Here is a 26994-nt window from a genome sequence, read left to right as displayed (position 1 = left end):
TTTTTCATAGCATCTTTTTTCATAGCATTCTTTTTCATAGCATCCTTTTTTCATAGCATCCTTTATTCATAGCATCTTTTATTCATAGCATCCTTTTTTCATAGCATTCTTTTTTCATAGCATCCTTTTTTTCATAGCATCCTTTTTTCATAGCATCCTTTTTTCAAAGCATCCTTTTTTCATAGCTTCCTTTTTGAAAGCATCCTTTTTTCATAGCATCCTTTATTCATAGCATCCTTTTTTCATAGCATTATTTTCTCATAGAATCTTTTTTTCATAGCATCCTTTTCTGAAATCATCCTTTTTTCATAGCATCCTTTTTCATAGCATCTTTTTTTCATAGCATCCTTTTTCATAGCATCCTTTTTTCATAGCATTCTTTATTCATAGCATTCTTTTTAGGTCTCGCTGAGCCAAAGGCTCGAAGAGACATTTTATATGTGGAATTTTCAAAGTGCTACCCACAGTTTTGGCTGGCCTAAACCTTGAGTGCACGATCACATGCACGTGCACAGCGGCTCCCACTCCCCCCTCCCTTCTCTATAGCTTTGGCTCCTTTGAGCACTTCAAAGGGTCCGCTCCCCCGCCCCCGCCAAGCGCGCACGCCACGCTCCGCCGGGCTTCTTAATCCCAGCAACCAAATGTGAGCGCCACTCTTTCAACCACCCCAGCCCCCACTAACAACAACAAGGTCCGCACCCCCGCCAAGCATCCTACAAAACTGTCCCAGCCCTCGAGCTGTTGCTGCCTTCTGTCTGCCTCATTCATTGCTTCCTACACATTAGCTTTACTTGCAAACACTAATCCCACTGCTGCGCTGGATAGTGCCCTGTCACAAGGCACCTTAATTCCACATGGAAACACACTTACAAACACAAATCCACAGTAGTTTAATACACCATAACATAGCATAACATAACAAAACATAGCCTAGCCTAACATAAAATAACAGCATAACATAACAGAACATAGCCTAACATAACAAAACATACCATTACATAACATAATAAAACATAGCCTAGCGTTGCATACCATTGCATAGCATACCATAACTTAACAAAACATAACATAACAAAACATAGCCCCGCCTAACATAACATAACATAACAAATCATAACATAGCATAACAAAACATAACATAGTATAGCATAACATAACATAGCATAGCATAACATAACATAGTATAGCATAACAAAACAAAGCATAGCATAACAAAACATAACAAAACATATCATAGCATCACAAAACATAGCATAGCATAACAAAACAAAGCCTAACATAGCAAAACACAACAAAACATAGCATAGCATAACAAAAAATAGTATAGCATAAAAAAACACAACAAAAAATAGCATAGCATAACAAAAAATATCAAAACAAAACATAGCATAGCATAACAAAGCATAGCATAACAAAACAAAGCATAGCATAACAAAACATAGCATAGCATAACAAAACATAGCATAGCATAAGAAAAAATAGCATAGCATAACAAAACTCAACAACACATAGCATAACAAAACATAGCAAAACAAAGCAAAGCATTGCATACCAAAACACAACAAAACGTAGCATAGCATAACAAAACATAGCATAGCATAACAAAACATAGCATAACATAGCAAAACAAAACATAGCATAGCATCACAAAACATAGCATAACAAAACATAGCATAACAAAACAAAGCATAGCATAACAAAACACAACAAAACAGCATAGCATAAAACATAGCATAGCATAACACAACATAGCATAGCATAACAAAATATAGCATAACAAAACATAGCATAACATAACAAAACACAACAAAACATAGCATAACTAAACACCGACACAGGGCAAAATGCAAAGTACTGTGGTGGGGGAGGGAGGAGAGTGCGCACAAGCCCAAAGACGTGCGAGCCCGCTCCATTCATCAGCTTTTGGATGTTATAAAATCCACAGTAGTTTAATACACCATAACATAGCATAACATAACAAAACATAGCCTAGCCTAACATAAAATAACAGCATAACATAATAGAACATAGCCTAACATAACAAAACATACCATTACATAACATAATAAAACATAGCCTGGCTTTGCAAACCATTGCATAGCATACCATAACTTAACAAAACATAACATAACAAAACATAGCCTCGCCTAACATAACATAACATAACATAACAAATCATAACATAGCATAACAAAATATAACATAGTATAGCATAACATAACATAGTATAGCATAACAAAACAAAGCATAGCATAACAAAACATAACATAACATAAAAAAACATAGCCTCGCCTAACATAACATAACAAATCATAACATAGCATAACAAAACATAACATAGCAGAACAAAACATAACATAGTATAGCATAACATAACATAGTATAGCATAACATAGTATAGCATAACAAAACATAGCATAGCATAACAAAACATAGTATAGCATAAACAAACACAACAAAAAATAGCATAACATAACAAAAGTATCAAAACAAAACATAGCATAGCATAACAAAGCATAGCGTAACAAAACAAAGCATAGCATAGCATAACAAAACATAGCATAGCATAACAAAGCATAGCGTAACAAAACAAAGCATAGCATAGCATAACAAAACTCAACAACACATAGCATAACAAAACATAGCAAATCAAAGCAAAGCATTGCATAACAAAACACAACAAAATGTAGCATAGCATAACAAAACATAACATAACAAAACACAACAAAACGTAGCATAGCATAACAAAACATAGCATAGCAAAACAAAATATAGCATAACAAAACACAACAAAACATAGCATAGCATCACAAAACATAGCATAACAAAACATAGCATAACAAAACAAAGCGTAGCATAACAAAACACAACAAAACAGCATAGCATAAAACATAGCATAACAAAACACAACATAGCATAGCATAACAAAATATAGCATAACAAAACAAAGCATAACATAACAAAACACAACAAAACGTAGCATAACTAAATACAAAATAGCATAGCATAACAAAACAGAACAAAACAGCATAGCATAACAAAAAATGGCATAACAAAACAAAACATAGCATAGCATAACGAAGCATAGCATAGCATAAAAAAACATAACATAGCATAACAAAACATAGCATAGCATAACAAAATACAACAAAACATAGCATAGCATACCTAAACAAAACATAGCATAGCATAAAAAAACATAGAATAGCATAGCATATCAAAACAAAACATAGCATAACATAGCATAGCATAACAAAACATAGCATAGCATAACAAAACATAGCATGGCATAGCAAAACACAACAAAGCATAGCATAACACAACACAACAAATCATAGCATAACAAAACATAGCATAACAAAACAAAGCATAGCATAACAAAACAAAACATAGCATAGCATCACAAAACAGCATAGCATAACAAAACACAACAAAACATAGCATAGCATCGCAAAACAGCATAGCATAACAAAACAAAGCATAGCATAGCAAAACACAACAAAACATAGCATAGCATAACAAAACATAGCATAACAAAACATAGCATAGCAAAACATAGCATAGCATAACAAAACATAGCATAGCAAAACATAGCATAGCATAACAAAACACAACAAAACATAGCATAGCATAGCATAACACAACAAAACATAGCATAGCATAACTGAACAAAACATAGCATAGCATAAAAATATGGAATAGCATAGCATATCAAAACAAAACATAGCATAAAAAAGCATAGTATAGCATAACAAAACATAGCATAGCATAACAAAACATAGCATAGCAAAACAGAACACAACATAGCATAACAAAACACAACAAAACATAGCATAGCATCACAAAACATAGCATAGCATATCAAAACACAACAAAACATCGCATTGCATCACAAAACATAGCATAGCATAACAAAACACAACATAGCATAGCATAACAAAAAATAACATAACAAAACAAAACATAGCATAACAAAGCATAGCATAACAAAACACAACAAAACGTAGAATAGCATAACTAAACAAAACATAGCATAGCATAGCATAACAAAACAAAACATAGCATAGCATAACAAAACATAGCATAACGATGCATAGCTTAACGATGCATAGCATAACAAAACATAGCATAACAAAACATAGCATAGCATAACAAAGCATAGCATAACAACACATAGCATAGCATAACAAAGCATAGCTAAACAAAACATAGCGTAACAAAACATAGCATAACAAAACACAACAAAACATAGCAAAGCATAGCATAGCAAAACAAAACAAAACATAGCATAGCATAACAGAACATAACAAAACATAGCATAACAAAGCATAGCATAACAAAACACAACAAAACATAGCATAGCATAACAAAACATAGCATAGCCTAACAAAACAACACATATCATAGCAAAACACAACAAAACATAGCATAACAAAACAAAACATAGCATAAAAAAACATAGCATAGCATAACAAAACAAAGCATAGCATAACAAAACATAGCATAGCATACACAAAACATAGCATAGCATAACAAAACATAGCATAGCATAACAAAACAAAGCATAGCATAACAAAACATAGCATAGCATACACAAAACATAGCATAGCATAACAAAACATAGCATAGCATAACATAACATAAGAAAACATAGCATTAAGTTTGATAAACTCATAGTAGCGGGCTAGCTAGCTTTAACGGGCAGTGAGTGTAAGCAACTCCGTAAACCCAGAAGCAGTCACTCGGTCACCTTTGTTTTTGTAGTGCAGTGGCTTCGTTTATTAAACAGTGCCCATATTTATACTGTTAGCACTTTACTTGTGCAAATTTCAGGGCTCACAAAACTTTGATGAATCGAAATTCACAACAGAGGCTGTTAAGTTCGTGCTATATAGAACCCTAAGGATAAATAAAAAACATTGCCATTTACAATGTGAATAGCTCCAACAAACACAAGACCTTTTTCAAAGTACAAAACATTGCCATTTACAATACCAATAGCTCCAGCTCCGACAAATGCGAGACGTATTGCATTTCCAATGCTTGTTTTCATAGCATCCTTTTTTCATAGCATCCTTTTTCATAGCATCTTTTTTTCATTGCATCCTTTTTTCATAGCAGCGCTTTCTCTTTCCCACATATTTTCCAGGCACTGCATGTTAGGTGGACTTTCTTCTTCATATTACTCCTGCCCGTTTCTCTACTCTTTAACTTAAGCAGTCAGTATATACTCGAAAGTCTGTTGCCAGGTGACGGACAGGTGCATGGCTACCATCCCACGTGGGCACATGGCACACTATTTATTAGGGTTTTGTCAGTAATGTGGCCACTATGCAGGTCACAATTTCTCATTTTTGTTTCAAATCTGCTGGTGTGTCTATTCCAGCCATTGCTTCTATCGCGAGCGATTGCTTGACACCAGAGTTTCACGACGAGCTAATCTCGTGCCCGGGTATTGCCCACTGGCTGCCGCCTCAGTCCAGCAGAAGTACCTGTGTTGGGCAGGAGCTGTATGTGTGCGTGTGCTGCTCTTTATAATAAGTAAGTACATTTTATTATGCTTGATTAATTAAAACTTTATAGGGCACACACTACTAGGGAACAGAGGACATTTAGGCAAAAGAGTAGGAGGGGAGTCAGAAACCTGAGGAAAGTGGTCTGTAAGGGGAGGAATGTCTTTGGCCCAAGTATTGAAGGGAGCGGCCAGCGGAGGTCGCGATGCCCTGGAAGGAGTCGCGACATTCATGTAACCCCCGTCTGAATATGCAGCTCTTATGTGGTGCGTCTAACAAGACGACCACAACACGACTTAAAAATGAGGCTGCACTCAAGATTGCTAGTTATAAAAAAACAGTTCTTACCTGTAACCCCAGCGCCCCCGAGTGATAGGTTGAGCTTTGGAAGGCCAAGTGCCAAGAAACAGCCAGCGCTTCTTGTCTTGCTTCAGCCGCCACCTGTCTGTCTCACACGCCACACCAGCTGATCTATCTCGTATGAGATGATGTTTCTGTTTTTAAATCGTTCCTAATTACAAATGCTGGCAGTGGATCAGGACACTCCTGGAAGGCGCTCTCAGTCGGTTCGCCTATCCCATTATACCACACCCAATGTGAGAACAGCATGTGCAGTACCGCGAGATCTCCACTATCCCCGCACCTGTTCAACTTGTACTCACTCCCACCGATCCAGTCCCTGCAAGAAAGGAAGGTGTGCACTTCTAATTATGCAGATGACTGCCATTGCTTTTTACCATCAAAAACATGCCTGACTCTGTGTCCGAGTGTCAAGACACCATGCTGCACGTCCGTGACTGGATGAACAGCAACCATTTACAATCAAACCCGGATAAGACTGGACTAATTCTGACAGGGGGCATGCGGTGTGCGAAGTTGGCCTGATATATGCTGTCCACTAGTTCTAGTGGGCACCTTGTATCAGTCCAAACAACCCCTTATGGTGATAGGTAAAAGACAACCTTTATTGAAAGCTATCCTAGGGGCAGCTATGGAGAGCGGCCTTCAGGCTAAGTCTCGAAGGAATGTAAAGCAGCATTTTTTTACCAGATCAGAACCACCTTAATGACCAAATGAAAGGAGAACCACACAAGAGATATGTAAAGTATATGTATTTATTACTAAACACTCCCTACTAACCTCTTTATGAGATTAGAGCACAAGGCACACAATACGTAATCAATAGATCGACAGTAAATAGCACAATACACAGCGGCCTACAGGGGGAGACCGAACGATATAGTAAACAAGCATTGGCATAGCCAATAGGTCTCGCTTTTGGGACTTTCTATGTATTACTAATGCAGCACAATATCCTTGGTGCAACAACATCTACTGTTGCATGGCTAAATAGTTATAAGGTCCCAAAGGCGAGACCTATTGGCTTTGCCAATGCTGGTTCTTTTTACTACTGAAAAGTGTTTTAGGGAGAACAAACTATTTAGAAAATATCAACACATGACATATCACTGTTTTGAGTCTGTAAAAGTATTGCCAATCCACAGGCAGGGAGCCTTCACATTTCATTTTGTCGATCGAAGTACTCAGTATTGTAACGGTTTCAATTAAATATCGGGACTATTGGGTTATAGTTTGTCTGTATAAGTAAGGCATGCCCACTTAACAATCTTCTTTCAAGATCAGTGTCATGTGAACAGTAGGCAAAAGAAAGGTAGAGTGCATTTTTCAAGGCGATGTTTCTCTATTTTTTCAATGGAAAGTTAAAGTAATGTTGCTGTACAGAAGAAAGCAGGAAAATGAAAGATGTGGCATCAAATGGCAGGAGACATGCAGTAACAAGAGTGTGAGAGAGAGAGAGAGGGCCATGGGGCTCAATACAGCTGGATGTAGAGATGAGAAGTATTGAATTGTCCATTCACCATGATCAGGTCAGAGAGAAGAAAATAAATCATATGCTCATGTCTTAGAGCATGCATGAAGTCTAAATTATAAAACATATCTGGCTAAGAAACACGGTGAGGGTGACGTACCCTGTAGGCTCTTGGCATAGCTGATTCTATCCAAGGAAAAAGGAAGTCCCCGTTACCATAATTCAGAACAGCAAGAGAGTGGAAGTCGACACACAATGAGATCAGTTGTGATTTTTATGACTTTTATGCTACACAATACAGAAAGGACACCCGTGTTACTTAGGCTGATACATAGGGTTTCTTGGATGGGGTGGGGATAGTTCACCTGACAAGTTGGCCTTCTGTCATAACCTGACAGCACAGGAAATCAAGAGGGCGATCCGCAAGCTGGCCAGAGGCAAGGGGCCTATTGCAGATAGATTATCTGTAGTTTCATGACACATTTGTGTACGTGCTGGCACCAGAAATAATGGAGATGTATGTTGCAGCACATGGTAGCAGCCTGCTGCCACATCCAACTAAAGAAGTGCTGATAGTTTTGCTTCCAAAAGTTGATTGGGATACTCAGAAAAAAAAGTAATATAGACCACTTTCCATGCTCAACACGGATTATAAAATAGTCAGCAAGACTTGGCCAATGCGTTGCTCCCTCTCTTACGTCCTGTAGTACACGCGGGTCAGACTAGGTTCTCACTTGGTCGAAATAAGGCTTCCAACATCAAAAGGCTTTTTTATGTGATGGAGCAAACCCCTTCCACTGCGACATGGTCGGCTGTACAGTCGGCTGGCTTAAAGAAAGCTTGTGACATGGTCAATGGGCTGTATGTGAATGAAGAGTTGAAACACAACGTACCGGGAACAGTACTGTCACATGGCGAACTCCTTTACAGGTTGAAAGAACAGCCAGGGTCCATACCAGTTCATTTATGATAACAACCGTAAGGAGAAAGGGATGTGCCGTGAATGCCTCACACCCCCTTTAATTTTTGCACTAATGAGGGATCGCTTTGCAAATCTGAGATGTAGGGTGGATAGGTACTTCGCTGTCACCATATCAGACATACCGCACTGAACACTGTTGTACATTGATTGTGATCTGCTTTCTACACAAGGTGTAGAGGGAGAGCTCACAAGTCCTGAGAGACAGCATGTAGCTATCTGGTGATAAACCAAGCCTCTGGATTAAGTGTGGCAAGTCTTGTGTGTGCACCACTTGGTAGGCTCAGGCTGCTTGTGTATGCTTCAGAGTGTGTGATCAGCTCCACTGAGAACAGTATGCCGGCCAGTATTTAAGAAAGCAAATATGTGACAGAGTGTAACACTGGTAGGGTCCTGATAAAACTGAAGGGGATCATTACTTTTGGTGAGGAGGGGGACACTCCCATTGTCTGTGATATAGAGGATTGCTTAAATTAAAATGGTAATACCACCTTCATTCCTTTATATTCATTCCAATGACATGACCAGCTAAATCATGGGTACCCACAAACATTTTCTCTGGGGCAAAAAAGTACAGTGTAGGGTGTATTGGAGTGCCGCAACTCCAGAGAGACAGGTTAGAATATGAAACTATGGGGACATAAAAGAAACACACACTTTTTCAAAACATTATGAGAAAATGCTTTGTTTCAAATCTTTTTGCACAATTTTCAGCAACCTATCTCAAACTTTGTGTATCCTATACATTTTTCACATTTTGTAGCCTATGTTATCCTGTGTCTAAAAAACAAACAAACACGAATTTCATTTTCAAAGCACTTACAGACACAGGATGAGATCCAAGACCATTATAAATGTACATCCCTTTTCCCCAGTGCACCACCCAGGATTTAAGTCAGCAACCTTCCAGATATCTGAAGTGTGTAGGGATAAACAGAGCTTTCCCACTGAAACTGTGCATTTCCTCATATTAAAGGGTTGCCTCGTTTAATCCTACTTATGTGTTACATTGCCATGTTTGCACGGTGCCTACTTGTGACATTTTCATATTTTAAGGGTGACACTTCATCCTAAAATGTATTGACCTGAAGCAGAGAAACCGCCGTAACTGCGAAACATCTTACCCTGAGTAGTATATTCAATTACATTCCAGCATTAGAATTGCTCCATGCATTCCCAGCAACATTCCCAGCAGTAAAATGGTGCCAGAGAGGTTGACATGAAGCTAACTGATTGCTCAAATGTTCTCAAGTTTACCACTTCCATGTGTGAGTAGCTCGCCCATGGCAAGACATTTCTTTGCACTCGTTTGCCTGCACTCCTCAATTTATAATGAAATAAAAATGATTGCAGGTGCCAAAATGATGCAAATAAAAATTTACTCACCAACCCAACCCTGTCTCAGCTCTGTTCACTGTCCCATGCTGCTTTCAATGCCTGACCACAATCCCCTCAACACACCTTCACCTTTGAGCACGCTTTCCTTGTGGGCAGTGCAAGCTCAAGTGGCTGTTAAAACAAAGACCACGACTAGAAGGGTATCACAAATGTACGCACGCAGCAGTGTTTTCTTTCTTGTCTGATCCTGGGCTGTGTTTCCGTAGTCACTTCAGCTTGTTTTACGAGCAGGAGCGCCCTGCATGGAATCACCAAACGATGCAGCTTGAGATGGAGAAGCTTTATTTCTACGCTGTGGTTTACAGATTCCCGGGACAGTCAGTGGACCGCAATAAAAGGTCTTGTCGGTCCGCCGGTGACCTGCGGGCCGTAAGTTGAATACGACTGAGGTAAATGGTTGAGACAGAGGCTTAGTATGCTTGTGTCGTTAAAATGGGGCACAAGCAACATATGGCGCTTGGTAAAATCTACCTCGCCTTGAATCATGGTGGGCTGTTGTGCCCGACATAGCGCATTATTATTACTTAGCAGCATAGCTGCAGCGGATTGCCAAATGATTAATGGACCCCACAATTTGGAAGCAACTTATGCACTGGTTAAAGCAGGGGAGAGAAAACTGATCAAGTTACCTCTGGGCCGCAAGAGCCATTATAAAAAATGAATCAACTGATGGCAGCTGAACTATATTGCTTAAAGAGTTGCTAAGGACACTTTACAACCTCCTAAAATATTTCAAATGGGCATTTCTTGACACAGGAAATTATTGAAACTGGTATAAGACCTGGTTGTGGGGCATAGAGATGATGGAACGCTCTGCGAACAACATTATGCACACCATATTGCTAATGCGTGATGGACGGATGGCTGTTATTATACAAACAAATGCAGGAGGAAACCAAACGTGACCTGGACAGAGGGATCTGGTCCAGAGTCGTGGTGAGAGACTTGGATAACAAGAGTGGATCATATTATTGAATTGAGCTCCCAAAATTTCCTGAAATGCAAGTTTTAAATTTCCCACAGAACGTACCTTACCCCTATGAAGATTGGGGCGATTAATCTGCAGAGCAGCCAATGGTTGCCGTCCGTATGGGATGGGGGGAGTAGGTTTATCTCATGTTGTGAGACTGTCCCCACACCTTCTGAATTATTGGAAGGACATTACGGGGTTGACTGAAAATGTTAAGGGGAGGTCAAACATGCCTACTTCAGAACAGTGCATGCTGGACATCACCACTACACTGAAAAGGAAGGTTTGTTTAAAATGTATAAGTTTGGCATTAACAGGAGCAAAGGACATAATGCAAGCATTGGAAGGCTACGAGTTTCCTTCAAGTGGAAGCATGGAGGAGAGAAGTGGGGCACTGGGCTAAAATCCAAATTATGGTGTTGAATGGAGAGAATAAGTAAGTAACGGAAGTAGGAAACCAGTTCAGGGCAGGAAAACATAACTCATTTCCTGGCGGACAATGTTAACATCCTGTGTACCTTAATGGCAGGGTCGGATTGGTAGGACGGAAATAACAAAGGGAAGGGAGAGTAACAAAATGGATAGAGAAAGGGACGTAATGAGGAGAAACAAAAAAGGAGAAGTGATACAGGAGGGTGAAGGGTGACAAAAGGGAGTGACAAGAAGGGAAACAGGCAATAAAGAGAGATAACTTACTAAGTACCAGGTGGAACACATCATGCAGCCACTCCTTCCGCATAGGGGCAGCAACGACAGCGTTTAAGGAAGGCTTGCCAGCAGAGGGCATCAAACAAGCGGGGCGCCGGCAAACCCACTGTTTCAAGAGACACATTCGTCCATGAGCCCACAAACTTTATGGACCTTTCCTGCAGCCCGGTCAGGGCGAGTGAAGGCGAGTGAGGGGGGCATTGTGCTTTGTTAAGTTTATGTTTACATTGGTGTATGGCCATGAGCCACGTTCTTTGGTTTGCCCGCAGGAACCGGTTTTCCGGGTCCTGGCGGGAGTGTGGTGTTAGTGTAATTTTAATGTTTCATTATGGCGTGCTGTTTTGGTAATAAACGTTTTGCAACATCACATTTCTTTATTTACCAGGAACAAAGGTCGGGGTGATTGGCCATTCTGGCGTCAGCAGATTGACACAGTGGGCTGCGAGCAGGAAGTGGAGGCATGGCTTCTCAAACACCGAGATAACTTGGCTGGGGCACAAGGGCATGTGATGGAATGGGCTGTGGGACAAACTGCAGCAGAGACTGGGGGGAGTGCCCAGTCCCCCCAACGGGCTGGTTATTCACCTGGGGGGGCAACAATCTGATGGCACTGGGCAAGAGGACATTGCTTCAAAACATGAAAGCCACTCTTTGCAAATTAAGTAATCAGTTAGGGACATGTGAACTGTGGTGGTCGGAGATCACCCCACGGCTCCTGTGGCAGGGAGCATGATCTGGGGAAGCAATGGAGGCTGCGTGCAGGAGAGTTAATTGCGCAATGCGTAAATTCACCGAACAAATGGGGTTTGGATTCATAAGGCATGGTTTGCTTAATGCTAAATCCATAGGGTGTTTCGAGGACGATGGGGCACATCTCTCCAGAATAGGCATGGACTTGTTCCTCCTGGACCTAGGGAGGCCCTGGAAATAGCGGGATGTAAGTAGGATTTCAGGCCTTGGTGGGGTGCCCTGGCTGCGACGGAGTTACATGGCGATCCAGGGGCGGAAAGGTACTCAGGGGTACCCTCTTCAGGAGCACAAAGGGTGCTGAGGCCGAATATCCCCAGGAAGTCTGTGCGGTGGACCCTGGGGTGCGGCAGCGCCCCATCTGTCCTACAGGCGGTTGGAAACCTGCACAACCGGGGCTCGCTTGAACGCTCTGCCCCTCGTAGGGGGGGGCGTGAGTTATATGGTGGACCAATGTTTCACCGGATGTGGGAGGGGCTATCCCCTCACCACAACCGCTAAACACCGATTGGCTAAGACCAAGATGCAAGTTGGCACATCAGGTGGTAGGCCGCGAGGGGCGGCTTGCCTTTGGATCGCCTGTAAGATAACCCACCATGTTGGCATATTTGGTATGCTAATAAACCTGCAGCAATTTTCTATACCAAAAAGTTGTCTTGTCTGCTGATTTATGCTACCTGTATGTTGCTGCGGGAGGACTGGTGAGTGTGGCCGATATTGGCACTATGTGGGCTGACCGACACAGTCTCCGCAGGGGACCCTCATAAGAGGGCGGCCCCTTTAGTGCCACAAGATGGCACACTGGGCAGCCTAGTGTTTTGGCCAGAGACCCCTCTGGGGTCCCGCGCGTCACTTCCAGCCGGTGGTGGGTCAGGGAGACGTATATAGTCCTCCCCTGCCCCCCTGGCGGCCTCTTTGTCCCCTCGCCCTGACACCGACTCCCTCCCTACCGCTTACCCGGCGTATCGGGGTGAGGAGAGGAAGGATGTTCTAATCTTTCTATTTGTTTTGCAGGCAGAGTTACATGGCGAACCAGAGGCGGAAAGGTACTCAGGGGTACCCTCTTCACGAGCACAAAGGGTGCTGAGGCTGAATATCCCCAGGAAGTCTGTGCGGTGGACACTGGGGTGCGACGGCGCCCCATCTGTCCTACTGGCGGTTAGAAACCTGTACAACCGGGGGTCGCTTGAAAGATCTGGCCCTCGTAGGGGGGGCGTGAGTTATATGGTGGACCAATGTTTCACCGGAAGTTGGAGGGGCTATCCCCTCACCACAACCGCTAAGCACGGATTGGCTAAGACCACGATGCAAGTTGGCCCATCAGGTGGTAGGCCGCGAGGGGCGGTTTGCCTTTGGATCGCCTGTAAGATAACCCACCATGTTGGCATATTTGGTATGCTAATAAACCTGCAGCAATTTTCTCCACCAAAAGGTTGTCTTGTCTGCTATTTATGCTACCTGTATGTTGCTGCGGGAGGGCTGGTGAGTGTGGCCGATATTGGCACTATGGCTGACTTACCCCCATAATGAACCGGAGTTTAGAACGCAACGAGCACCTGCTGTATATCCCAATTAGACTGTCTCGACGGCCACCGTAGAGCAAGCCCAAAGCACAGCTCACAAGAGTTGTATTTCCACTAAGACTCACCGAACACTCAGAAATCCTATCCTGGAGTGAAACTGTACCTAAGTTTGTTGTCATCGACGGTAGAGGCCGCTCTTGAGAAGAGACGTGTCTTAGAAACCCAAGAGACCTGGCTTATTTTTTTCTGAGAATTTAATATTTACCTGTGAACAGAAAAAGCTCTTCGAAACTGGCACAAGACATGCGCATACCACAGGGAGATGCTTACTGCATGTTCGCTCAGGCTGAACTATCTTTAGTTTCTGGAGTCTGCAATGCCAGAAGGTACAACGGCCCTGCCGTGCCATCATATTACACAAGCACTGGCATAGCCAGTAGGTCTCGCTTTGGAGCCTTATAAGTGTTTAGCCATGCAACAGTTGCATAACTAAATACTTATAAGGTCCAAAAAGCGAGTCCTATTGGCTATGCCAAGCGGCCGTGCGGCCGCGAAAGTGAAAGTAATCACGGTCAAGCACGGCGCGCGCACCCGCGCACATGCACTGTAGCTCTAGGCTGCCCTGGTAGCACTTTTTGGAGCCCTCACAATAAGTCTCGCCAGAACAGCGCATGCGTTGGGTCAGGCGAGACCTAAAAATGGTATAACAACAATGACTTCACTAGACACAGTGCCTAGAGCACGTGGAATCGCTGGGACTCCAAGGAACCACCCAAAGGAGTGACACAGGTAGCCCACGGAAGACAGGTGCAGTGTGAGAACACAGACACGAGCTCCGTACAACTCAATGGGAAAGTCCAATTTGGAAAGTTACAGTTTAAGGACACTTCGGAGAGGACTTCAAGCAAACCCTTTGGAACATAGAAGGTTCCAAGGCCAGCACCCTTGTGAGTACCGAGGTACCCGTGTTACCTATCCCAGAAGAGCCGGGTGAATAGGGGTCAAGTGGTGTCTGAAACACTCGTTGTTTTCAATGACGTGATGCGAAGAAGTGCTGCTGTCGGGAAGATGAAAAGTGTCCGGTGGAATCCAAGCCTGGATCGGAGATGAGAAGAACCTGAAAGCAGAGGTGACAGAGTCTGGATCACTTCAGGGTGACTAGGGGCTCGGTAGACGAACGCCCACCGATGTCGGGTGCTTCAGGTGAGAAGATAAGATGCTTGACTCTGCAGCCACGGGGATCAGGAGACACTGTCCCACCGTTCCACGAAGAATGTCGAGTGCTGTGGGGGTCAGTGTCCGGATTGAACACCAACAAGCCTTGGCAACGCCAATCCACGCAGGCAGAGGAAAGAAGTTACGGTGAGGACCAGCAAGGTCCTGGAGACTCGCCAAGCTATGTGGAGTCAGGGCACGTCTGGAGCAACCAGGAAAGCCCAAGGAAATTCAAAGTGACTCTCGCCAGGACCCGCAGGCCAACAGACCAGGGATCGCTAAGGGACCTCGAGCTGAATCACGAAAGACCAGCCCACGGAACACTTGTGGAGTGTAGGCCAGAAATCTTCAGTGGAAATACTGCTCAGGGTTAGGATTACACATAGCCCAAAGCACAGCCTCAGGGATCGCCAAAATGCAAATGCTGCTGCAAAAGTACACGGTGCACAGGGGTTTGGGTTGCACGGTCCCCACGAGGGATACTGGTCTCAGGATTTCTGAGAGAGCAGAGCGGCCTCAAAGACACTCGGGAACTCACCACCTGTGTTGCAGAAATCTTCGAAGTCCTCTGGAGCTTGGGAGATTCAAACTGGTCAGATGCGTTTACGTGCCTGTTGCTGCAGGGGAGTAACTCCTTTACTCCAAGGGAGATTCTTCTCTCGTCCAGCGAAGTGTAGACCATTGAAGTACGTGGTTTCTGCTTGCAGAGTTTAGTGCAGGTGAAATCTGAAGTCCTGTAGTCAGGGTTCCTACTTTATACCCAAGGAATGTGTTGGACAAACTCTGGGGACCCACCTATGGGAGGGTCAGGATAGAGGGGTGGCTACACCCATATCCTTTGTCCAGTTTCGCACCAGAGCAAGAGCAAATGGCTCCTGCAGCCGGTATGATCTGGACTATGCACAGGGACACCAAATGTGCCCCCAGTGCAGACTTTCTGGCACTCTCAGAGTGCACCCACCCAGCCCCAATACACTAAAGCCTGTCTGGGAGGTGGTCACACCTCCCTGTGACAGGAAACCTATTGTCAGGCCTTCCTCTGCCCGAGTTCGCCTCAGCAGCAGGAAGGCAGACTTGTGTCTGTGGCTGGCAGCATTCATTTCGTGATGCCCAGGTCAAGAAAGCTGTTACCGGGTGTACCAGTGTTTCACATATGTCTCTCTAGAAGTGTGGAATCATACCTCCCCCGCCAGTTACTAACACCAAACACGACATGTGTCTAAGCAGCCGTTTCAAAGTTAGCATTTACCGTGAGTTTATAATGCACTTAAATATATATGGTTGGCAGCATCACAGACAACCCCGGAAAATAGGTTCCGAAGGCTGCAGAGGGGCTCTGCTCATGCATGGGCACCCTCTCACATAAAACCCAGCACCCTGCCTTCAGGATTGATAAGGCCTGCCATAGGGGTGACTGATAGGTTTATATGTGCAGTGATATTGAGAGACATAGTGAATCTATATCTCAGTAAGGGAGTGATTTAGAATATATTTAGGTAACCTATATCTAAGTAAGGGGTGCAGTAGCAGACCTGTGGTGTCCTTTTGAATGGTCTCCCAGGGGTGGCATATTACCAGCTGCAGCCCCTGGGAGTTCTCTGGGGTACCTATGCCCTGGGTACATGGTGTACCATATACTAGGGACTGATAAGGGTACACCAGTATCCAATCTGGAGTGTACCTAAAGTACATGCAATCAATTTAGAGGAGAAACCAGATAGACTGGGGTCCTGAATAGCAGGATCCCAGTCAGTCTAAGTTGAAAACAGTGATACATCAGCAAAAAGTGGGGGTAACTATAAGAAGCAGATCCTACTCTCCTACATGTGGAACCCTTGGAGCTCACACTTCTAGCCAGCGGTACTGCCCCCCCCCCCGACTCCTTCCCCCTCCGCTAAGAGACTCGGGACACAATTAATGGTGACCTCACTATGAAAACTCAGATCGGATCATAATCTCCACTTGTTTTTTCCAGTTAAGAAAGTTAAGTAAACACATTAGACTCCTTACTAGGGAAGCACTGGTGCAGGTTCTTAGGCCACGGTGATATCACACATCGACTGGGCCAACTCTCTGTACGGATAGGTTGCTTTTCCAGCAGCCAAGATGGCAGCATGTCTCTCCTCTGATGAGGGAGCTGCCCTGGCTTCCTATACGACAACGCTGTGCCTTCAAGATCGGCTGCATCACATTCAAATCTTTGCATGGCACCACTCCAAAATGTATCTCCAGCCTTACACAAAGACATATACCCACCCGCACTTTGCGGTCAGCCCATTTGCACCTTATGGTCATACCCCCTACAGGCTGAAGAGACTAGGTGGATGCAGGTTCTCTTTGCTGGCGCTTAGAGTTTTCAATATCCTTCCAGTTGACATTACATTCTGCACCGATCTCAAGATTTAGGAGACTTCTCAAGACATGGCTGTTTACTCAGGCCTATGTACAAGTACCAGGGCTCCGGCTACTCCTAGAAAAAGCGCCAAGAAACCAATCGGTGTGCATGCGCTTCAGAAAATGTTTCAACATAACATGTGGCAACCAGCAGGTCACCGCAACTTGTCTCGTGCTCTCATTAATGTTTTCGAGCCATCTGGAAAAGCATAGACAACCTCTACATAGTGTGTTCCTCCTATGTAGCATGCATCTGCTCACTTTAAGAAAGGTTTTTTGGAGGGTAAATGAATGGTTCTGAAACTATTTATTCATGCTGAGCTGAAAAGCCATCCACGCCCCAAGGGTACCGCTTCCTAAAATGTTCCTCTGATGCATTATTCAGCCAGCACATTGCAAAGCAGTCGGGTCTTCAAAGGCTGTATGAAACGTCTCGCGAAACACTCAGGCCACCCTGTGCCTTTTAACGGCAGATGTAGGGTTTGTTCGAGCTGGTTCAGTCTCAGAGACATGCAGGTTCGGTGGGCAGCCCTTTGTCACTAGGCGTCAAGATGCACACGAGAATTATAACACACAGAATATGGACAGAGTTTTATCGTCACCACCACTACAGGGCTTATACTGTCATACCGTGCTCACTATTCAAGTAAAAAAACAAAAAGAAACTGAGCATGGTGTCCCTAAAGCGGGCGCCGCACTCAGTATGCACGTTAAAGCGGCCTAGCTCTTTATAGGAAAAGTGACCGCCATTGTCCTGTGTGGGCGCTCTGCAAAGGCAAAAAGCAGCCGCCGTTGTCCCCATCAGTGTCAATAGACAAAATAGTGGTCACCCACTAGATAAAGCTGACCCTGTTGCAAGCCAAGTAAAAGGTCCAGTCGTTATGGAAGGTAACAAATGCCGACAAGGCGGTACCAAGGAGGGACTAACACACCTATTTACCAATCAGAAGCCAGTATTTACGAAGGACAATGACACAAGTGTATGACAAACTGGGGCGGAGAGTGGGCGGGGCTTCCAGTGCATACTCCAGTACAGCATGCCTCGCAGAGCGAGCAGCGCATGCGCGCTGCCGCTAGGCTCGACCTAAAAATAGAGGGCAGAGAAAAAGAGAGGGAAAAAAAGAAGGCAGGGCGACAGGTAGAAGAAAATAGAAAAAAGAAGTGATACAGAAACAGGCTAACTAGCACCGCCCCCAGAGTGTCTGAAGTCAGACCCCCTCATGCATCAACCTGCTGCACTACACAGGAAGGATGAATGGATGGATGGGTCCTGTTCTCACCAGCTGTTCAACATTCATGGCAAATCTCGGAATGTTTTCTAGCCATGGACACCCTCCTAGTCTCTATATGAGACTAGAGGTCAAAACACATAAGTTACACTTCAAGATGACAGTAAAATAGCACAAATATACGTCAGGCCCTCGGTGCGAGCCAAACCATGTACTAAAATAGTAGTATAAGAACCATGACTTAACTAGACATTTGTTTTTGTAGAATCACTGGAACCCCAAGGAACCACCCAAGGTAGTGACACAGGGGACCCACGGGGGCCATGTGCAGTGTGAGAACACAGCCGCGAGCTCATGTTAGCTTCTATGAGGAAAGTCGCAGTTAAATTTTTAAAGATTAGGGACACTTAGAAATGAGTCAGGACTTTTCTTGTGTGAGGAAAGTTCGGGGGAAAGAAGAGTCGTTCCGTGCAACCACCGCTCTGCACTTTCATTTCTCACATCTTATTCAAATGGCGCAATGATGCAAATGGTGGCGGGGGGGGGGGGGGGGCGCCCTGCACTTTGAGAGATCGCTTTGGTGCAATGATGCAAATGGTGGCGGGGGGGCGCCCCTGCACTTTGAGAGATCGGTTTGCTCCTGGGTATCAGTGGCATTCCGGGGACTTGCCTGACGTGCCTGACCTAAACATGGCGGCCAGAAGCTCTTTTACAACCCTAATCCCGGGGCTACTCATCCAGATGCAGGAAAGTCCCCGCTCGAGGCCCCCTTCGAGCAAAAGACTAAAATGGGTACCGGCTGTTTCTATCTCCAAGGTCAGAATCCCTCGTCTGACCCCAAGATGGCTGCCACAGTTTTCCCTACCACCGGACCCGACCAGACCTTGATCACATCCCACATCGGCCTATATGGTAGTCCCAAGCCCCTTCTCTGGTTTTTTTTTTACTCCCTTCCCCCACTTCTTTCTTTTACCTCTATCCTCACAGCCTATATATCTATTCAAAACTGTTTTTCCCGAACGTTGAGACCTGAGCAACATGGCCGATGCCCGGTGGAGCTGCTAGACAGCTAATGAGGAGATTGGCCCTGGTTTCCCCCTTGACCGTCACCTACCCAGCCGGACATTGGGCACAGTTCCTCCTCATCTCCCCGCCATTACTCCTTCCTCCCCTCCCTCCTACAAATTCTTGAAAACTTGTTTATGTGTACTGTACCCTACTATGCTCTTGTATCTGATGTAACTTTTAACGCAATGATGCAAAATGTAAAGCGCTCTGATACCCTCTTGGGTCAAGTTCGCGCTTTATAAAACTTTATAAATAAATAAAATAAATAAATAAATATTAGGAATTACTACCACGCTAGTTTTGCACATAATAGTTGTAGATTTTTATCTCTATTAGACCCCTCTGAGGTAGACAATTTTTTTATGAACAAAACATTAATGGAGTACAATATTGCCGACCCCACAAGAATAGTTAAATACCCTAAAAAAGTTCGATATAAGACCCTTCAATGGATGTTTAAGCAAATAACTCAATTCTTAAATTTTTTTGGTATTCCAAGAATTAATTGCACGACAAGTCTGTCCCACTTTTATACGGTGGAGAGATGTTTATTAGATACCCGTAACTTAAAAATATGGGAAGATAATGGATATGTACGGATTCGGGATTTTAAAATAGGCAACTCCCTGAGATAGAAATGGGGCTCCGACACTCGAAAGCATTGCTGAAAATGGTCATTTATCATCATTAAACCCTTTTTGGAAAAACTTGACCTAAGAAGTATACCTTCAAGAGCAGACATCAGTGAAGCTTTTGACACCCCGTCACAAGGGTCGGACAGTACATGGGTCAACATTTTCGACGGAAATAAGTCTCTCTCCTTATATGAGAAAATTCGAGATAGATGGTGGAAAAGGGAAGCGATGCACGGCTCAAATTTAACTTGGAGCAGAATTAATAAACTCAGTGCTTCGGTACTGAGAGGCGCAAACCTTAAGCGTATGCAACTTTATTCTACATGGCTAATTTATAGGACTCCTTCTGTCCTACATAATATTTATCCACAAATTGATGACAGGTGTTTCCGTTGCGCCAAAGACCATGGTGGCACCTGGTCACACATTAGTTTGGAATGCCCGAAAATCAGCACTTTGTGGGAAGAATTTAAAAACTATCTCGAGTCATCATAGATTTTTCCATTTCCATTGACACATCAAGTGCAGTTTTGGGACGCCCTCCCAGTAGAATGCTAAGCTCCGCCCATGACGAGTGCTTATTTATTGCGGCACTAGTAGCAAGATCCAATAAGATTCCTTCATTCCAAGCCTGGAGAGCGAAATTAAACAGAATCAAAGATGGCGAAAGAAAATATGCCTTAAGGTCAGGGCCTTTAAGGAAGCTTGAGAAACGCTGGAGCCCGTTGGGGAATTAGTCCAAAAAGTAAGGGGAAGGGTCTGCTTTGACGGTGTGTAAGGGGCCGCGGAGGTGGCAGGTTTTGGATCGAATATCCAAGCTTGAGAGAGTATGTATCTCGATGGGCACCCTCCAAACTACGGATACTCCATGTTATGCACTTTGGCACTTTTTGTATCTCTTACCTTCTTGCCATATGAATGCTCCGTTCCCTTTCTGCAACATGGTCATGTGTTTGACAGCTTGAATGCGTATACTCTTAATGTTCTGCAGTTCGCACTTTAACCTGCGGATTTGTACGGTGGTATTTCTTTTCTGTACGATGTTTATTTGAATTTGAATTTGAATTTTGAATTTGAAGGTTTATTTATAAAGCGCAACTATCAAATGAGTATCTTGGCGCTAGCGTCACAAGGTGAGAAAAAAAAAAAAAAAAGAAACCAGACCAGGGAATTAAATCAGAGCAAAAAACATTCATCAGTGGTGCTGTAAATCCATGTTTTTAGGGCTTTCCTAAATAAAAATTCGGTGTTACATGATTTAATCTGTACAGGGAGCTTGTTCTAGGCTCTGGCACCCAAAAAGGCCAAAGTTTTAGCACCTTTTAGTTTATATCTGAAATTGGGCAGTTTAAGGAGATTCGCTGAAGAGGACCTAAGCAGTCTAGTAGTTGTATATGGAACAAAACGTGCCGACAAGAATTTAGAAATTTGTAATGGCAGCTTGAGTATTTATAATCTAATTGTCTCGCACGATGTACTTTATCTTTGCAGTTCTGTATCTCTGCATCTCCTTGAACTCTCAGTAATAAAAACAACAAAAAACCTTTGTTACCCCTTCTCGCCCAGTACGCTTCCACCTTTGTTGCCCTCTTATAAACAAACAAAAAAAACCTTTGTTACCCCTTCTCGCCCAGTGCGCTTCCACCTTTGTTGCCCTCTTTTCGGCCACTGCTCTTCCACCTTTGTTACCCCTTCTCACCCACTGCTCTCTCACCTTTGTTACCCATTCTCAGCCACTGTTCTCTCACCTTTGTTACCCCTTCTGACCCGCTGCTCTCCTACCTTTGTTTCCTCCTTCTCACCCTCTGCTCTCCTACCTTTGTTTCCTCCTTCTCACCCTCTGGTCTTCCCCCTTTGTACCCCCTTCTCACCCACTGCTCTCTCACCTTTGTTACCCTCTTCTCACCCACTGCTCCCCCTTTGTTACCCCTTTTCCCCCACGGCTCCCCCCTTTGTTACCCCTTCTTGCCCACTGCTCTCCCACCTTTGTTACCCCTTCTCACCCACTGTTCTCTCACCTTTGTTACCCCTTCTCAGCCACTGCTTTCTCACCTTTGTTATCCCTTCTGACCCCCTGCTCTCCTACGTTTGTTTCATCCTTCTCACCCTCTGCTCTCTCACCTTTGTTTCCTCCTTCTCACCCACTGGTCTTCCCCATTGTACCCCCTTCTCACCCACTGCTCTCTCACCTTTGTTACCCCTTCTCACCCATTGCTCCCCCTTTGTTACCTCTTCTCACACAATGCTCCCCCTTTGTTACCCCTTCTCCCCCATTGTTCCCTCACCTTTGTTACACCCTTCACACCCACTGCTCTTCCACCTTTGCTACCCCCTTCTAGCCCTCTGCTCCCCTTTGTTACCCCTTCCCACCCACTGCTCTCTCACATTTGTCACCCATTTTCATCCACTGCTCTCTCACGGCTGTTACCCCCTTCTCACCCACTGCTCTCCTCTCATTGCTACCCTCTTCTCACCCACTGCTCTCTCACCTTTGTTACTCTTTTCTAACCCACTGCTCTCCCACCTTTGTAACCCCCTTCTCGCCAACTGCTTCCCCCTTTATCCCTTCTCACGCACTGCTCTCTCACCTTTGTTACCCCCTTCTCACCCACTGCTCTCCCACCTTTCTTACTCTCTTCTCGCCGGCTGCCTTCCCACCTTTGTTACCCTCTTTTTATTCACTGCTCTCCCAACTTTGTTACCCCTTCTCAACCACTGCTCTCCCACCTTTGTTACCCCCTTATCGCCCCTTGCTCCCCTCTTTGTTACCCTCTTCAAACCAACTGCTCTCTCAACTTTGTTACCACATTCTCGCCCACTGCTCTCCCACCTCTCTTACCCTCTTCACACCCACTGTTTTCTCACCTTTGTTACCCCATTCTCACCCACTGCTCTCTCACCTTTGTTAACCTCTTCTCACCCACTGCTCTCTCACCTTTGTTACCCCTTTCTCACCCACTTCTCTCACCCCTTGATACCCTTTCTCATGCCCACCTTTCTACCCTATTCTCACCCACTATTCTCCCACATTTGTTACCCCTTCTCACCTACTGCTCTCTCGCCTTTGTTACTTCTTCTCACCCACTGCTCACCCCCTTTGTTACCCCTTCTCATCCACTGCTCCATATGTGCCATTGTGCATTGTCCATTGTGCCTTAGAAATGAGCGACGAGTCACGGTTTTGTCACCAGTGCTTAGTGTGTTAATGAAACACGAGTCCAGGGATCCAGGGTTTCCACAGGAGCAACCACAGGTGCTGCCGGGAGCCGGGGCTGCAGAAGAGCAAGGCTCCCTACCTTGACACACTTTAATGACTTTGGGAGGATGAAGGGTTGGGCCATCCCTGCTGTGTTTTGAAATCTAGCCTGCAGGCTGCTACAGATGGACTCATCCATTCTCTCATTTCATTAAGCTTGCTTGGCTAATTAGTGGCTTTTCCAATATCCGATGAGCCATAGCACTCAATAGACATGTAATCTCAAAACAGCAAACATTTGCCAAAACTAGAAGAAAACGAGTTGGACAGGATGAGCTCGGATGCAAAGTGTGTCTGCGTCGGGTGCAGCAGCCCGGGGTGGAGGGAAGACTCGAGAAAAGGAACACAGAACAAGGCGGCTTTAGTGGAAGCAAGCCCAACTTTCGAGAGGAACAGACCGCCATGTCTTTACTGTGTGTGTGGGGGTGGGGGGGGGGGGTTGTGTCTTTACTCTGAGGGAGTTCAGTGTCTGGCACAGAGTGGGGGTTCAATATCTAGCACTGTGTGGGGGTTCAGTGTCTGGCACTGTGTGGGGGTTCAATGTCTGGCACTGTGTGGGGGTTCAATATCTGGCACTGTGTGGGGGTTCAATGTCTGGCACTGTGCGGGAGTTGAGCTTCTGGCACTGTGTGAGTGTTCAATGTCTGGCACTGTGTGGGGGTTCAATGTCTGGCCCTGTGTGGGGGTTCAATGTCTGGCACTGTGCAGGAGTTCAGTGTCTTTTCTGTCTGTGGGGGCGTGGGGGTGTTGTGTCTTTACTGTGTGGGGGTTCAATGTCTGGCACTGTGTGGGGGTTCAGTGTCTTTTCTGTATCGGGGTTCAATGTCTTAATTTTTTTATATAGCGCTAACTTGACCCGAATCCAATCACGTATCAGAGCGCTTTACATAGCACCAGTTACGTTACATGAGGACACACATTCATTTTATGTTAGGCATGGGGAGATTAAGTCATTTGCCCAGAACCACAGGAAGTTCAGCGTCATTACCGAGACTCAAACCCAGTTCCCCAGGTCTGAGGTCGAGCGCCCTAGCCGTTAGTCCAACTCCTAGCACTGTGTGGGGCTTCAGTGTCTTTACTGTGTCGGGGTTCAATGTCTAGCACTGTGTGGGGGTTCAATGTCTGAAACTGTGTGGGGGTTCAATATCTGGCACTGTTTGGGTGTTCAGTGTCTTTACTGTGTTGGGGTTCAGTGTTTTTACTGTGTGGGGGTTCAATGTCTGGTACTATGTGGGGGTTCAATGTCTGGCACTGTGTGGGAGTTCAGTGTCTGGCACTGTGTGGTGGTTCAATGTCTGGCACTGTGCGGGAGTTCAGTGTCTTTACTGTGTGTGTGGGGGGAGGGGGGGTTAAGTGTCTTTACTATGTGGGGGTTCAATGTCTGGCACTGTGTGGGGGTTCAATGCCTGGCACTGTGTGGGAGTTCAGTGTCTGGCACTGTGTGGGGGTTCAATGTCTGGCACTGTGTGGGGGTTCAATGCCTGGCACTGTGCGGGAGTTCAGTGTCTGGCACTGTGTGGGGGTTCAATGTCTGGCACTGTGCGGGAGTTCAGTGTCTGGCACTGTGTGAGTGTTCAATGCCTGGCACTGTGTGGGGGTTCAATGTCTGGCACTGTGTGGGGGTTCAATGTCTGGAACTGTGCGGGAGTTGAGTGTTTGGCACTGTGTGGGTGTCTAGTGTCTTTACTGTGTGGGTGTCTAGTGTCTTTACTGTGTGGGGGTTCAATGTCTGGCACTGTGTGGTTGTTCACTGTCTTTACTGTGTTGGGGTTCAGTGTCTTTACTGTGTGGGGTTTCAATGTCTGGTACTGTGTGGGGGTTCAATGTATGGCACTGTGTGGGTGTCTAGTGTCTTTACTGTGTGGCTATTCAGTGTCTTTACTGTGTGGGGGTTCAGTGTCTTTACTGTGTGGGTGTTCAGTGTCTTTAATCTGTGGCGGTTCAGTGTATGGCACTGTGCAGGAGTTCAGTATTTGGCTGTGTGAATGTTTAGTGCCTTTTCTGTGTGGGGGTTCAATATCTGGCAATGTGTGGTGGTTCAATATCTGGCACTGTGTGTGGGTTCATTGTCTGGCACTGTGTGGGTGTTCAGTGTCTTTACTGTATTGGGGTTTAGTGTCTTTACTGTGTGGGGGCTCAATGTGTTGAGGTTCAGTGTCTGGCACTGTGTTGGGGGGTCAGTTTCTTTACTGTGGGAGTTAAATGTCTGGTACTTTGTGGGGGTTCAGTGTCTGGAACTGTTAGGGGGTTCAGTGTGTTCACTGTGTGGGGGTTCAGTTTGTTTACTGTGGGTATTCCGTGTGTTCACTGTGTGGGGGTTCAGTTTCTTTACTGTGAGGGTTCGGTATCTTCACTGTGTGAGGGTTCAGTGTCTGGCACTGTGAGGGGGTTCACTGTGTGGGGGTTCAGTGTTTGGCACTGTGTGGGGGTTCAGTCAGTGTGTGTGGGTTCAGTGTCTGGTACTGTGTGGGGGTTCAGTATCTGGCACTGTGCGGGGTTTCAGTGTGTTCACTGTGTGGGGGTTCAGTTTCTTTACTGTGGGGGTTGGGTGTCTTCACTGTGTGGGGGTTCAGTGTCTTCACTGTGTAGGGGTTCAGAGTCTAGCACTGTGTGTGGGGACAGTGAGTGAGGGTTCAGTGTCTGGCACTGTGTGGGGGTTCAGTGTCTGGCACTATGTGGGAGTTCAGTGTGAGGAGTTCAGTGTGTGAGGGTTCAGTGCCTGGCACTCTGTAGGGGTTCAGTGTGTGAGGATTCAATATGTGGGGGTTCAATGTCTTCACTGTGTTGCTTCGGTTTCTGTACTGTGGGGGTTCAGAGTCTAGCACTGTGTGCGGGGTCAGTGTGTGGGTGTTCAGTGTGTGGGGGTTCAGTGTGTGGGGGTTCAGAGTCTAGCACTGTGTGCGGGGTCAGTGTGTGGGTGTTCAGCGTGTGGGGTTTCAGTGTGTGGGGGTTCAGTGTGTGGGGATTCAGTGTCAGCCACTCCTCCAGTGCAGACAGTGGTTGAGGCTCTGCAGTGAAGGGGAAGAGGCTGGAATTTGTGTCTTCTCTATTCACCTAAAGGGACCTTTGGGTGGGTTGTTTTTGCCCCAAGAACCGGTCAGGGGAGATATAATTGCATCAATGTATGAATGAATGAATGTATGTATGCATGAATGAATGAACAAGACGTGTATGGAATTACACCTCTGAGAGAATCACCCATGTGATGTCCATTAACGAAGGGCACACGGAGATCACCAAAGGTCTTGATTATAATATAGGGGTTCCTCAGAATCTGCTGCTCCTTCTTTGGGGTCCTTTAGGACCCACTGCTCTTCCTCCTTAGGGGTTCCTCAGGATCTGCTGCTCCTCCTTAGGGGTCACTCTGGACCTGCTGCTCCTCCTTTGGGATTCATCAGGATCTGCTGCTCTTCCTAAGGGATCCCTCAGGACACGCTCCACCTCTTTAGGGGTCCCTCAAGATCTGCTGCTCTTCCTTAGGGGTCCCTCAGGACCTGCTGCTCCTCCTTTGGGATTCATCAGGATCCG

General features: G+C 45.2%; 1 protein-coding gene across 2 annotated transcripts in view; it reads right to left on the bottom strand.

Annotated features, from left to right (window-relative positions):
• The window catches only part of LOC146829918 (4-galactosyl-N-acetylglucosaminide 3-alpha-L-fucosyltransferase FUT6-like), a 214921-nt gene that overhangs the window by 147815 nt on the left and 40112 nt on the right, over positions 1–26994 (bottom strand). Inside the window, exons 1-2 of one of the 2 annotated variants that reach the window (XM_085604189.1) lie at positions 15423–15612; positions 5862–6192 (exon numbers count right to left, since the gene is read on the bottom strand). The exons of the other annotated variant lie outside the window; for it this stretch is intronic. The gene's annotated coding sequence lies outside the window, so the exon portion shown is untranslated. Of the gene's footprint in view, positions 1–5861; positions 6193–15422; positions 15613–26994 lie in introns of those variants that run through there. 2 annotated transcript variants of the gene reach the window in all.

The sequence above is a fragment of the Triturus cristatus genome, chromosome 5_1 (genome assembly GCF_964204655.1).
Source record: "Triturus cristatus chromosome 5_1, aTriCri1.1, whole genome shotgun sequence".
In the NCBI taxonomy this organism is placed as follows: Eukaryota; Metazoa; Chordata; class Amphibia; order Caudata; family Salamandridae; genus Triturus; species Triturus cristatus.
The sequence above is the reverse complement of the archived record's forward strand: the minus strand, read 5'-3'. Positions and strand labels throughout refer to the sequence as shown.